The sequence below is a fragment of the Bidens hawaiensis genome, unplaced genomic scaffold (assembly GCF_021521415.1).
Source record: "Bidens hawaiensis isolate Kalapana, Puna unplaced genomic scaffold, B.hawaiensis_p1.1 tig00035495_1, whole genome shotgun sequence".
Lineage (NCBI taxonomy): Eukaryota > Viridiplantae > Streptophyta > Magnoliopsida > Asterales > Asteraceae > Bidens > Bidens hawaiensis.
Window position 1 is genome coordinate 8299 of NW_027496174.1, and position 14814 is coordinate 23112.

General features: G+C 33.2%; 1 long non-coding RNA gene across 1 annotated transcript; it reads right to left on the reverse strand.

Annotated features, from left to right (window-relative positions):
* Positions 1 to 11039: 11039 nt before the first annotated feature.
* Positions 11040 to 12211, reverse strand: LOC143587409 (uncharacterized). Its single transcript, XR_013144883.1, has 3 exons — positions 11788 to 12211; positions 11161 to 11243; positions 11040 to 11086 (listed from the first exon to the last, which is right to left on the reverse strand). It is a non-coding gene; the product is annotated as an uncharacterized LOC143587409 (long non-coding RNA).
* Positions 12212 to 14814: the final 2603 nt, after the last annotated feature.

The window sequence follows — 14814 nt, forward strand, 5'->3', positions numbered from 1 at the left end:
TTAAAACTTTTCGCGGAATATAAAACATCAATCATTTGTTACAAAACATTAAATCTTTTCTTTGATACCATAACACAAAACTTTATATTTAAAACATCTTTACTTCTTTCTTCAGATGCCAGCCGTTCAATCCATACCGTGTGTCATCCTCATGCTAACTCTATAATCAGCTCACCTGCGTGCATACTAAAAGTCAGCTACGCTGAGTGAGTTCTAGTTAATCGAACGCCATACAATACATACACATACACACATATCCATAGATACATATCCATACTTCACTAGTTACCCTTCTGTTCTACATACATACTTGCTACCATACATACATACATATCTACAATCACTAACCTCAGTCTACCGAGAGTACCTTCATAGTTCACCGTCTATACCTGTACTCAAGGTCGTGAACACGTACAAGGTTCGCAGTCCTTACCTATGTTCACCATTTATGGTACGTACAAGGATCGCGGTCCTTCCCTATACCATAGTACATCCACAACACGTACAAGGTTCGCAGTCCTTCCCTATGTTGCAACCTAATTCATAGCACGTACGAGGTTCGCAGTCCTCCCCTATGCTACAAAATCAGCACGTATAAGGTTCACAGTCCTTTCCTATGCTGAAATACATCCACAACACGTACAAGGTTCGCAGTCCTTCCCTATGTTGCAACCTAATTCATAGCACGTACGAGGTTCGCAGTCCTCCCCTATGCTACAAAATCAGCACGTATAAGGTTCACAGTCCTTTCCTATGCTGAAATACATCCACAACACGTACAAGGTTCGCAGTCCTTCCCTATGTTGCAACCTAATTCATAGCACGTACGAGGTTCGCAGTCCTCCCCTATGCTACAAATACAGCACGTATAAGGTTCACAGTCCTTTCCTATGCTGACGCCTATCTACATTACGTATAAGGTTCGCAGTCCTTATCTACGTTTACATATATCATCTACTTCACGTATAAGGCTCGCAGTCCTTAACTACGCCATCACCAGCCGAGTCTATGTCCGACAGAAGCTAGAGGGATTTGCCATCCTAACTTACTATGTCGAACGTAGAACTCACATGCCATTCGTGTACCTATATACACATACTTACATTATAACATAAGAACACTCTAGGCATTCTTTACCTCATTCATTTAACAACCATATCCCTTGTCGTTACGTGCAATATCCGAAGATCGTGCACGCCTCGACAAGTATTCATTTGAAATATTCATACATCTTCGATATATAATATTCGTACCTTTATTTTAACCTGACAGTACGCGCAATATCCGAAGATCGTTCGCGTACCGACAAACAATCATTCATATCTATCACACATATCACATATGACATACACTTATCACTTAGGATAAATGTATTAACAACACATCGAGTATGCACACAGCCCCGAAAACATAACAAGGAATGGGGCTAGAAACTCACCTGAACACGGTTACGTTCACCGTTAATCGTAATCCCTTTCTTCAGCTGTGCACGGCTGACTGTATAACAAGTACACGTATCAAACAACTATCACTACTCATATCATCTTTCCAGTCTTAACTTCTACCCACAACGAACGGGGGTCCGGGGGCAGCGCCCCTGGCAGCGGGGTCTAGGGGCGGCAGCCCCTAGCAGGGTCCAAGGGGCAGAGCCCCTGGCTGGGGTCGAGCTGACTTTAGGCGAAATTTTATTTCCATTAACTGTCTTAACACATTTTTCATTAGATTTTTAATTTATTTTCTAAACGAACTTGACTTTAGGCGAAGTTAACCCTCGGACGAACTTAGCTCTAGGCGAAGTTAACCTTAGGCGAACTTAGCTTTAGGCGAAGTTACCAGCTAGGCGAACTTAGCTTTACAGCGAAGTTGCCATCAGGCGAACTTGGCTTCAGGCGAAATTGTCATCAGGCGAACTTGGCCTCAGGCGAAGTTACCAGTTAGGCGAACTTAACTTTACAGCGAAGTTGCCATCAGGCGAACTTAGCTAGCAGGCGAAGTTCATCAGGCGAACTTAGCTTGCAGGCGAAGTTCATCGCTTTGAAGGCGAAGTTGCCCAGTTGCAGGCGAAGTTGTCCAGATCAGCCGCTGTTCGGTTTCTGTCCAGCATTTTGAGCGATTTTAACACCCTTGCTATGGTTCAATATCACCCACTACGCTTCCCGACCATTTTCGGTCGCTTATACACTAAAAAGCTTGGATCTTTAAACTTCAAAAATCAAGAATCATACCTTTTTGAGCTTGTTTGGATCTCGTTTAACTTGTTAACACAACTAATCGCTCTTTCTCTCTCTCTCTCGGATCTGCCCGTTCCTCTCCTCGGATCTGCCCGGTTCCGGCCGCCGGCGAAGTTGTGGTGTAGTGTGTTTTTGGAGTGTGTTTGGAATAGGTGGAAATGGAAGATATTTTTGGGTTTAGGGGATATTTATATCCCTGAAATCCCATGGACCTAAGGCCCATTCTCATTTAACCCGTCTCCATTAATCCAACACTAGCCCGACTCATACCAACTCCTACTCTATTATTTATTTCCTGACAACCCGAGTAAACTTTCCCTCTATTAGTAAGTAATATAATTAATATCACTTTGAAATTTCGGGATGTTACAAAAGTATGACTAATTATATCCAACTTATCTCCCTCTTTATCAAAATATATCTTGATTTGTGCCAAGCTTAATCCGAATAATTTAGTTCATACGTAATAAGCATAAATCCATGCATTTACCAATCTATCATGGACTTCTTTTCAACCTGACAAATTTTGCATACGCTTTCACTTTTCCAGGATTTTTGTTGCATAAAATTGCTCATTAACACATCATTTTGTATCACATATCAAAAATCCATAGTGTATAACTTATTAGTTTATTGAGATATTGTACTCATCATATGCATTCTCTTCTATGTGTATGCTTATTGATGTCCAGAATCAATTAATCTTTCAAGTATTCAATTACCTTAGGAAACTCTTCAGGAGTCCCATTTATGCTCAGCATATTCAATAACCGTAACATATTCAAATATGACTCTATACACAAAAATCATTGTGTTCTCGAGAATTTACTTTACATGATTTGTTAATTCAAATCCTTCAAAAACTTTCTTGTAAACTTTCAGTATCGACTGAATAGCAATATTTATTGGACACTTATCAATTCTCTCTTTATATTACCAGACTGTTTAGTTATAGGAAAGTCATTGCTTCCACCATTGGAGAATGTGTCTCCTCATAATTAATCATGGGTCTAAAAAATTCTTATGCCATCAATTTTTCCTTATATCACTTGATGAATTTTCATAACTCATATACAATACCCGATTGTATCTAAAACATTTTACAACTTTAGTTGTACGGACTGCTGGTCCAACGAACTTTCCGTTATTTAGAGAATTCAACTATGCCATGTTTGCGTCTTTCCACTTTGGCCAATCATTTTATAGGCAGATTTAGAATCTTGATCCTCATCATCATCATTTCAAGCGCTAATTATATATATATAAAAGTACAGCGACGTCGACTTTATTTCGATTCTATATGTCTTTGTAGACATGATACAATATAGTTTATTGAGAGCTTTTTGTTTTCAGATACCTAAGGTTCTTCAAGAACCATCATGTCTAATCTCTTTCAAAATACATTTTACTACACCTCGAATTGACCATCTTTATTACTTGCTCCAATTTTTGAGGAAATTTTACCTTTGGAACCGATCAATCTACCACGCTACAAGCGTGCATTAGAATTATTATCAATATGCGTTTGTCCTTCCGGGACATTTATTAATTGGAGCATTAGCAGTTCGTATAGGTGTCTTAGCTAGACACTCTCTTTTGGTCAGTGAATCGTCTGGTAATTCATTCGTTAATCTTTATTCATAAATTATCCTTTGAACTTTTAGTTCATATAATTTAGTTTGAGGATCAATGATAATTCATTCCAACTAAATTTATTTTCCAACTGCTTTAAATCTCCCCCTAATGTTGGGAATGTTGATTCACTAAAGTGAAAACTAATGAGCCATAAGCAAATATCTCATTTGTGGCTCTAAGTATATAATCATAAATAATATTTAATACCGACATATATTCCCAACTTCCTTTGTGTTCTCACCTTTGTGTCTTGTGGTGGATTAATTTCAGTATATAACACACATTAAATGAGAAATACTTGGTTACTGATCAAAAACCAATTACAATGGGAAGGAAGTATCATAACTTGTTGGCTTGATGTGGATTAGTTTTTATGACATGTAAAACCATATGTACTCAAATACAAACATGAATTTGCTCTCGTGATAATTGCATTTGCAACCAATTATAGACGTTGAGTAATCGTCTTTAACAAAACAATTTATGTAAGAACATAATCTGTTATGAAGTTCAACACTTATTCAAATGATCATTATTAACTTGGGAATCAAATTTATTATTATAACCGAATGTAAATATACCAATCTGGAATAATATGTTTGCTATCTTATTAGCTAAGTCATTGATCATGCAAACATCAAGTTGCGATCTTGATAATCATTTAGACGATGCATCGATTTTGAAAACACTAAATGGTATCATGTTAAGATATGTGTATCCTTTTTTCAATTGCATAAAATTTAGGGATTTACACCCTCCTTCAGTTGTAAATAAATAATTTCCCTTGAAAGCAAACTTTGCATGTTCAATTATCACGATGAATCATTTGGTTTTTCAATATATTTCACATTATTGACTCGGTGTGGTCTAACCGGTCATGCCATTATATAACCATGATCCATAAACTTCAGGTTTATGATCGTATATGTATTATGCTTCTTTAATACAATGCTATATATATGAGAGAACAATTTGTTATCGCATTCAACGATCATCACATTCTGTCACTTTATATATCCATATCTTGTTCTCACATATGATCAATATCATTTTTCTACTTTTGGTGGCCGATCTCATTATTAGGATGCATATCATTAAAATTCTCAACTTGATCTCATTATTAATATGATCATCCTTACAATCTTTTCAATTATGTCAATGATCTCAACAATCAATATATAGTCACATTCACTTCGGGCAATGGAGTATAACCAAACCAATTTCATGGTTTTTCATTATTCATCAAACACATTGATATAAAATCACTTTAAACGTTTCATACGTTTTAATGATATGCTACTTAAGGAGCATACTTGAGGTTTGACTAAGAAAAATTGTATTTTTTTCGAATTTTCTTCAAGATTAATCTTATATTCATATAATAAGTATTGAGAAGTAATTACATGAATGAGTCATATAAGTTTTATCATACTAATATTTTATAATGAGATATAGGGAGAATGATACTTAAAGTTTCATATCAAGGTATATATTTGTACTCTTTCATTAGAGTGATAATAAAATACAACTTTGATTTATTTATTCTATGGTAAATGATCACACATATAGAATAAACTGTATATCTTATATTATGTATAAACCAGTGTAACAAATCACAAGTATATCTTCATACAAATATATGTTGCTCTACTTTAAACATAAAACAAATATATCGATTGCAATTACCTTATTAACAAATACCACAAATTAAGGAAACAAAACAACATATACACGTATAAACTTTATAAAACTTATTAACAAAACTAGACGTCCCAATTTAAGAATCATCACGGACTAAGTAAATACTCAATCTTCATATGACGTCGAATTTTAATCATTTTAATTTGTTGCAAAACTGAATAACGAAAACAACAATATTTTGTGTATCCAAAAACTTTTGGTATGCATATTTAATCACATAAGGATTTCAAAACAAATAAATTATATTGTTTTTTTTTCTTGTTTCATGCAAATTTATCAGCAATAATATGCATATACATCATAAGTATATTAAGGAACCGAAGGAGCGTAATGTTAATTATCAAACACAAATATAATGACACATGTTGATATCCAGTTATGATTTGAATTCTAAACACTATCTAGTTCACTCAAATCACACTCAATTTTACAAAACCAAATCCTACAGACTTATATTAAACATGAGAAGTTACCATTAAACTACTGAATTCAAATTATTCAACAATAGTGCAGACATCAAATAACGAAGAAATGATGAGTTTATAGAAATTATGATTTTCATTTAAACTTATGACCATAGCTATTGTATATTTCCTATTTATACAATCACTTATAAATATAATGATTAGAGTTTACCATATAATATTAAAATGCAAAATCTTGTAATGTAATAAAACGACTTTTATATAATCAACTAAGTAACACATAATTAATTAACAGTAAACATATATAGGAAATAATTATTTACTGAACTAATTAAAATTTCAGTCGATAAATTTTAATATAATAAAGATTTAATGGAGCACATACTCAATTAAATATAAATTAATTGAGGTGTGATTTGACAACAGAATAACATAAATTTAAATAAAATTTGTATGCCTTTTTTATATAGGGAGAAACATTAAGTTAATTTTATAAATAAAGAAAAGAGATAAAAATATATATTTGATTTGCTTTGACCTCACCGATGGAAAGTAGGAAACCTTCTATTTGCAAATTCTGAAGTGATGGCACTTTTGGTAACCCGTTGGCCAATAACTAGGTTTTAGTTTTCAAGAGACCGACTAACCAAAAATCAAATTAGCTTTATAATACGTAACCTGATTAGATTTCAAGGATCGATAAAAGTATGTGTATGTATGTAGAAGATGCATAATGTGTTTAGCGAACCAGAAGCATAATATCGATGTATACATAACATGCAACCAATATATATAACTATTAGATTTAGATATGCACCTGATTGAAGAGCAAAATAAATCACTCGTACCTTTACCAACCGTCATGAATATCAACTCCTGCAACCGTGGGTAGTGGCGTAGTGCAGATCTCAATAGCCATAAACTAGGGTGTTGAAGAGAGCACTTTCGTGCTGATAACGTGTTGTGAAACAAGCCTAATAGCTAAACATGTGAGAAAGAGATGTAGGGAGAGAGAGAGATTTCATTAATAGGTGTATATAATACAATGAGATACAAGAATATTATATAGGGATGGGAAAACTTGAAGAATAAGCCAAATCTATTTTAGATGTTGATAACCATAATAATAATAATTCATAACAAAGATAACTTTTTTTAGTTAATGATTAGCAAATTTTAGAATAATTTAATATTTAAAAATGTATTTCTCTTATTTATATTGATATTCACTTATTTTGTTATAAATGTTAGTATACTCGTGATATTTGACATATATATAATATCAAAAAAAATAATTTTCTTTATATTTATAATTTCCGAGTACTCCCCAAGTATATCCAACTCCTCAGTCGGCCGTCTAGGATCCGCCTAGCGGCTTTTACAACCTTGCCTCTAAATATAATATTTTTGGAAATCTTTACACATATCAAGGCTAAAAGTCATAAGAAAAATAAAATTTTGAAGTATACCATCAATAAAATTTTGAAGTATACCCCAGCTGAACTTTGTGCAAAGTGGCGAGATTTGAAAAATAAAGTTAGTAAATTCAACAATTATACGTAGTTGCACGTGCGGAACTACCCTGAGCAGGAGCACTAATAGAGGCACATCTTTAGTACTGAAACGAGTTTATAAGCAGTTTTAAACACATCACCGTGTGGTCATTTCTTAGACGTGATTCCACGTTTGCGGTTGCGACTGATGCTTCGATTGAAGATCATGACTACGACTATGATGGTTTAGGTGTAGAGGAGTATTGATGAATTTAGGTTTCTAATTTATGTATTATGATTTTAATGTATGCTTTATGGTTTCTTATGAATTTAGGGTTTTAATGAATGGTTATGGTTTTTTATGAGTGTTGTTGTTGTTGTTGAACTTTTAAATTTTTATTGTAAAAGTACCGATTTCATGCTTGTTCATAGCCTTGACTTAAAAAGAATAAAATGAAAACAAAGCAAGTTAACAGTTTAATTCTCGTTAACAATTTGCCATAACTAACTAGATTTTTTTAAAAAAATAATGGTCTCCCCTCAATTTACTTATATTGAATTCTTTTAACATAATTAAAAAGATGTATGTATTGTTCTGATTCTCACAAAATTAGAAGGATGCATATATCTAATATAGTTAGATAGTTTTTGTAAAACAAACGCATGCATCTTTATTCATTAAATCTTCAAACAATTTATTACATGCATGCAGGGCCGGGTGGTCGATGGACCCCGGCCCGACACCCCGATAGGCCCGGATTATTTTTTAAAAAAATAATTATATATATATTTTTATGAAAAACAATATGTATATATAATGTTTAAACATAATTGTATAACCACTAGCTTGGTTTAGTGACAAATGGGTGTGGCTTCAATCAAAAGGTTGTGAGTTCTAACCTCATTTGAGACATTTTAACCTTATTTTTATATATAAAAAAAACTAGTTTTTATCCCGCGTGTTACGTGGGTGTATTTAGTTATTTTTAAATATTGTTTTAAAAATATAATTTTATATGTTAAGTTAATTAATTGTGCATTATAATGTTTTGTGCCTAAATAGGCTACGGTTGGTATGCGAGCTTTGTTTTTTAAAAGACTTTGTTTTTGTTATACTGGTTTCGACCTACATAAAGATTATGGTTGTCGCTTTTAATGTTTTATGTTTTTGGTTGTCCGTTTTTCTTGTTATTCATAGACGATGTTATTAATATGTTGTGATTTTGAGCTATTAATTTCCTTTTGTTTTCATTGTATATTAGTTTTTTCTTTGAATATGCAAGGTTTTCGGTTACAATGTGTTTAGTTTCACCTTAAACATAATTTTTAAGGTGTAGATCAACCAGTGTTAAGAATAACTTAAAATATTTTGTATCAAAAGTATTTGTTACGTGAATTTAACAATTAAATTAATTTTTATTAGTTGTATCATGATTTTTTTTGAACGATTGTTTTGAGACTATACGTCACAATGAAGTTGTTTAAATGAGTTACATATTAATATATCTTTTTGTGTATTATAATAATTATTTGTAATGTATATGAAGTTGTTTTAACTTTAACATAAACTTTGAGGTGTAAATCAACCGGTTTGTTGGTTGTATCATGTTGTTTTAATATTTTGAACGAATGTTTTGAGATTGTATGTCATAATGAAGTTGCTTAAATGAGTCATGTATTAGTATATTTTTTTGTGTATCGTTGCTAATAATAAGGTTTATATATTAAATTTTTACCTATATATTTATTTGAATTTTTAATTTTTAATACTTTTAATTATTTACTCTAATTATTTAAATTAGAGAATAATTGAAAAAAGACGTGACTGTCGTTTGAGTATCGTGCCTATAATTAGATTAGAAATATATTAGTGTATGGGTTATTGGAAGCTTATGGGTTAAGGGGTTATTGGAAGCTTTGAATACCGAGTATAATTTCGTTGCGCTTTGACCTTTTTTAAACCAACCGATCGAAAATAGGAAATATTTGAACGGTTTTAAACCGTCACGCTTTGACATTTTTTAAACCAACTGGCCCAACATATGAAATATCGACCACGAAACCAAACCGACGGGCGGTTTAAACGGTTTTAAATCGACCCGTGAACATTTTTTCCAGGTCAAGAAGCCTGCTCCATATCAATGCCCAACTAAAATAATTTCTACCCACAACTGTTAGAAACACGTATACAATACTTAAAAAATGTTATAAATTATAGGAATGTATATAAAAAAAACATATTATATTGACCTTCTGAAGCCACTTCTTGATGCAAATATGCTAAGGTAGCCTTCATTTTGTTGTTCTTGATGTCAAATATGGTTTCAAGCATGAACTTTGCCTGTCACACATGAAGCAAATAAAGTTATTGGTAAAGTTGAAAGTAACAAAAATTATAATTAAACAAAGACATAATTACAGAAATTATCATTTATCTTTATCTCAAATTTCACTCATTGTCCTTTATCTTCTAATTTGATTTTTTTTGTCCTTTATATTTCAGAATCCTATACCATTTGTCCTTTCAGCCTAACTCTGTTAAAATTCTTTGTTAACAATTATTTGATTAATGATATCCATCTATATAGATTACTATAATATAATTGAACACAGTAAAATCACATAAACTTTAAGGAGATGTGTTGTTCATTTTATATCTTCTCTAATTAATTCAATTCTTACAAAGTTATCACTATTAATGAGTAACTGAAGAAAAGCAAAAAGAAAAGTGTAACGTTACACTCTGATCATATGCCAAACACTTATAAGAACCTGATGAAGAAAACACCATAAGAAATTTTATTCATAAATGGTGGGATGATTAAAGCATGCCTTACAACCGAAATCCCGACATCTTATAATAAACAAATACACATTGCACAAAAATATCATGTCATCTTAATAGCAATGAATAGAACCCAAAGAAGCAGCGATAGGTTTAGAATTGATCACCTCACCAACTCTAAACCAACAAATAAATATATTAAATAATCAACATACAATAAACAATAAACCTATCACAAACTCTTAATTCTCACCTTAGATGTGATAGATAAAGTGCTTGTATAATAAGATATTATTATGCAAGACTCCAACCAAATCTACTTCCATGCAGTTTTGCTCGACTATCCAACAAAGAACTATCTTTGACGATTTTGGTTCGGGGCCTAAAAAAATAAAAGAATGTACACTTAATATATCAACCATTTACAAAAATAGATAGATCACAAAAGGGTAGTTAAGTATTTGTAGAAGCAACAATATTCACCTAAAAGCACTTGAAGCTCCCCTAGCCCTTCATTCATCGGCCTCTTGATCAAATTGTTGATCACCTATGTGGACCTCCACGTGGAATTGACCCTTCTGCCTTCCATGTTTCTCTAACGGTTTACCATATTTCAATGTAGCACTTTAATGATCTGTACTGAATAATTTGACCTTACGGTTAGTAAATTCATGAATAGTTTAAACATAACTTTACTCATTTAAAATAAACACGTTAAAATGAAATTGAAAATAATATATTTACATGATGGTGGTTTCTAAAGTCGTATGGGAGCACCTAGGAAGCCATTAAAGCGTCAAGCATACCAAAATACACCTGCAGATAACATTTTTCAAAAACTTCACTAATCAATACATATAATAAATTAGTAAACAAAGGCAATTGCTTACCAATAGGCTTGCAAACGGACAAAACGAACACGAACCAACCGAACACGTACGTAACATGTTCGTTTTTATTCGTTTCACTTTAACTGGACAAAATTCAAACACAAAACAATTAAAACTGAACAAAGCAATCAAAGACTTGATACATGTTATTAAAAGATAATATAAATTTTGATTAAAAACAAATGACAATGTGTACCATGTGGGTAACCGAACCCACCATCACTAAATCTCCTATCTCTCTCATGGTACCATATTTTAAAATTATTAGCTGAACATTGCCCGTTCAAAAACATTCGAAAATTGTCACCGAACCCACCATCATAATGTTTTTGAACATTGTCTGTTCAAAAACATTCAAAAATTGAAAGCATAAAGGAAATGAGCTTAATGCTGTAATAAAAACTTATTATGATGTGATGCTAATGACCAATCAAGATCAAACCCATTTTCTATCAGTTTCTAGTGACGACATATTTACATGAAGTTGAAGTGATTAAATTTCAATGTTTAATCAACATATTCATTATTTAAAGGTCTAATGTATCTGGCCCAATAATTTTCAAACCCGATGTAAAAAACTGAAAATCACCTGTGTACCTTTTTTTAGTTTGAAATTTTTTTAGATACCTGGATTCATAACGATTGTATAATCATTGTCACTTTTTTCAAACTGCCAATTCTCCACCGGTTGAGTGCAAATTAAAGCTAACCTCTCCTGCTTTCTTAGCTCATCAACTGCGACGATGAGAAACTGATCAAGTGAATTTTTTATAAAAGATTTGGTAGATCAAAACATGGCTATTGTTAATTGCAACAAAGAAGAACTGATCACGAATTGCAGTGGTCACCGAATTCGATATGTTGGTATTCCACCTTCCTTCCCACTCATATACACCACCAATATCCAATTCAATCACCACCAAATTCTAATACCTGACATCATAATTCAATAAATAAATAAATTTTCTGATTCTAACATCAACATACCTCCAACAGAAAAGCCCTAGTATGATTAATGAACTTCTGGTTCCAATTAGAAAGCTGTTGCAGAGCAAACGCATTTGGCCTTCGTGAAATAATAACTTGAACCGGTAAAACCAATGTGACTTAAGGAGGGTTTGTATTTACACATGTTCAGTATACACCATAGAAATCATGTACTCAAAACACAGTCTAGGGCAAAGAATGTTGTTATGCTGATCAAAATGCAATTGAAACCCCAAATAGTAACCAATTAACATTCAATTGAAACCCTAACTATAAGACATAACAAAAAAAGGACAAAACATGAATATAAGGTAACAATTACAACCTTGACTGTAATATGAAAGAACAGAGTAATTGAGAACCAGGTGCAACATCGTTATTTGGGGTTAGAGTTTCAGAAAAAGAGATGAAACGTGTTATTTGATATCAATGGATGATTAACCTGTAGACAATGGATTGAAAAAAAATAATCGGACCTTTTACCATCGGTGAATAGAAGCGACAACCTTCTTCTAGATCGATTAGAGTTTCATATTAACAAACTGCTCCAATATGTGCATTAGGGTGCTGCACCAATCGACTAAATCGCAAATTGAGGATGGTGGAAGGTACGGAAGGAGAGGTGGTTTGTGGATGATTTTGATTTAGGGTTGAGGAATGGGGAAAGCGTTTGAGGAGCTGTTATGACCCGGTATCCGGATATGGTGATCCACAAGACCACCTAAATTTAAACCGGGTTAAAGTCACGAGAGATGTTCATTTAGAAATCAAGCAATCTGGTAGTTTTAGAGGGGTATGATTTTCTGGTATGCGATTATATAGATAGTAAGATTAGATGTTTTACACATCCAAATCATAAGGGGGGAGGGGGTGGTTCCACTTTCATCACCCACCACACCCAATGGTGGTGTGCCATGTCATCCCACCAAAATCCATCACATGTGATGGAATTTAGTAGGGGTGGTGTGCTTGAGGCCATCTAGCTAGATAAAACATCCCTCCCTCAAATGGTAACCCCTCCAACGGTCCATTTTCTCGGAATCCCCCCCCCCTCTCACAGCGTGATAGCCATTAGGGGTGTGCATGGGTCGGTTGGAGCGGTTTTGATTCAAACCCATAACCATAACCGACATGTCGGTTAATTGATAACCATAACCATAACCGATTCGTTACGGCGGTTTCGGTAAATCCGTTTTGAAAGTTATAACGAGTCGGTTATGGGTCGGTTAACCGTGACCAAAACAATGTCACTAGGCCTAAAAGTTATGTACTTTACTCAGGTATTACGAAACATGACTTATAAACCACACTAGAAATTTGATAGTTTTTATTTTAGTTTTCAATACATTTCTATATATACAAATAGTTCTAATAATGTATATATGAATTCTAACCTTGGGCAAAGAAAAACATGGAGAAGTGAATAGCTTCAGACAAAGTTTAACGTGGAAAACTTCACACTTGACATAAAAAGTACTAGAGAGAAGGAAAAAGAATGAGAAAGTGAAGAGTGGGTTCTTTTTAGTTTTTATAAATTCGTTTGACTTTATAAATCCGTTTATCATTTTGTAAATAACACATATAAATCCGTTTATCATTTTGTAAAGAACACATATAAATCCGTTTAGGATTTTTCAACAATACATATACTGATATACATTAGCTATTAATTCATCTACAAGTACATATATCTCATTTCATAGTCAAATAAATGGGGCGGTTCGGTTATGGCGGGTTTAGAATTATCTTCAACCAAAACCGACCCGTATTTGGCGGTTTTCAAAAAATCAATTAACCGACTCATCGGTTATGTCAGTTATTGGTTAAAATCGGTTCGGTTATGCCGGTTATGGTTCGGTTAATGGTTATGGCGGTTAATTTGCTCACCCCTAATAGCCATCACGCACCACACCCCATCACGCTAGATGGGGCACCGGCGGCGGTGTGCGTGAGGCCATCACGCGTGACGATGGCTCACCACGCACCATCCTGGGTGGCCTAAGGCCCAAAAAATTAAGGCTTATTTATAAATTAAATTGTTTAAGGCCCAAAAAATGGTACATGAAACCCATTTGTACGTAGTATTCTTTTAATTTAATTCAATTTGGCATGCTAAGACAAAGCAAATCTCATCAACGAATAGTTAAAGTGAGGTGGTTTTTAGTTGTTAAATTTGATCATAACTATTTTAATATCGTTGCTAATTTAGGGTTTTATCAACTTTTCTTGGGAATTTGTTTCTTTTCAGGTTATTAAAACATCGTAAATGAGCTTCAATAATTAGGGCACCTCTAAGGATTCATTGTCCCATTTTACAGTTGCCTACACGCTCTGTTACAACATAACGGTTGTGCTTCAACCGAGACCAGCCCCACTTTATTAAAGCTCTTTGAGAGGAATATAATTAGATTGTAGCTTTCAAATTAGTTATTATTCTGGATGGTGTTTAAACTAATACTTAATTGCAAACATATTAGAAAATAAAGTGTGAGCTTCATAGTTCATCCTTAAGCTTCTGAACTCATATTGTAGTGGTCTAACAAATAATTAAATAGCAAATATGTGATTATAGAGTTTTCAATATTCACAAATCTGTTAAAAGAGTTATGTAGACGAGTGAGGATAGTTAGCATGATACATAAGGCACCATATGAGTTGTGTGCATGT